The sequence below is a fragment of the Propithecus coquereli genome, unplaced genomic scaffold (genome assembly GCF_000956105.1).
Source record: "Propithecus coquereli isolate 6110/MARCELLA unplaced genomic scaffold, Pcoq_1.0 Scaffold163, whole genome shotgun sequence".
Taxonomy (NCBI): domain Eukaryota; kingdom Metazoa; phylum Chordata; class Mammalia; order Primates; family Indriidae; genus Propithecus; species Propithecus coquereli.
In genome coordinates, this window is record NW_012140858.1 from 415,433 (window position 1) to 416,241 (window position 809).

Genomic DNA, 809 nt, shown 5'->3' on the forward strand with positions numbered 1-809 from the left:
AGTATATGCTATTTTAGTATTTTAAAATTTTGAAATGAATAATATTGAGGCACTTTACTTATGAAAGTATATTTTTATAATAAATTTGACTATCCTCCGGGCCAAGATTAGCTCATTGTTATTCAAATTTGCTGTTAAAATAGTGGCTTTTCTCTTTTTGATTCGTTTTAGTTTTTTTTTAAGTACTAAATCTTTCTGATTTTACAGTTACATTACTCCTAGGGTCTCAGATCCCCTTTCTCTGCAGCAGGATGTGGATGTGTTCAGTGATAAGAAATGCTATGGAATAAAAACAAATAATCCCCTCCCACATGCTTAGAGAAAGGGAAATTAATGATCATTCTAAAGGAATTGGATGCAAACACCAGCACAATTTCTCTCAACCAGATCAGCTTTCATATTTCCTATTTGCCAACGGTGGGAGACTTACCTTCGCAGATCTGGCCAGATGCCCGGTATCCCTCCCTGCAGACACAGTCTTCAGGGGACGTACTTCCGGGTGGAGACGTGTGATTTTCATCAGGACACGGAATGCAAGTGCTGATTCCTCCCGGTGAACCTTCAGGTTTGTACGTCCCTGATGGGCAAGCTGTGGGAAGACAGGAGGCCAGAGAAGTCATCAGCTGGTAGTTAACAAATGTTTGAAACTAACTAGGGCCAAACAATAGCTTTTCATAAAAATAATATAATTCAAGCATAGTGAGAAACCAACATTTTTTTTTTTTAAAGAGTGATGTAGTTTGTTATTTGCACATTAGAAAGGGGCCTCTTGAGTCCCCACAATTAGTTTCAATCACAACATAACACAG

The 809-nt window shown here is 38.1% G+C and overlaps 1 protein-coding gene across 1 annotated transcript in view; it reads right to left on the reverse strand.

Annotated features, from left to right (window-relative positions):
• Positions 1–809, reverse strand: part of SVEP1 (sushi, von Willebrand factor type A, EGF and pentraxin domain containing 1) — a 239,569-nt gene that overhangs the window by 182,759 nt on the left and 56,001 nt on the right. The gene's annotated exons all lie outside the window — the stretch shown is intronic.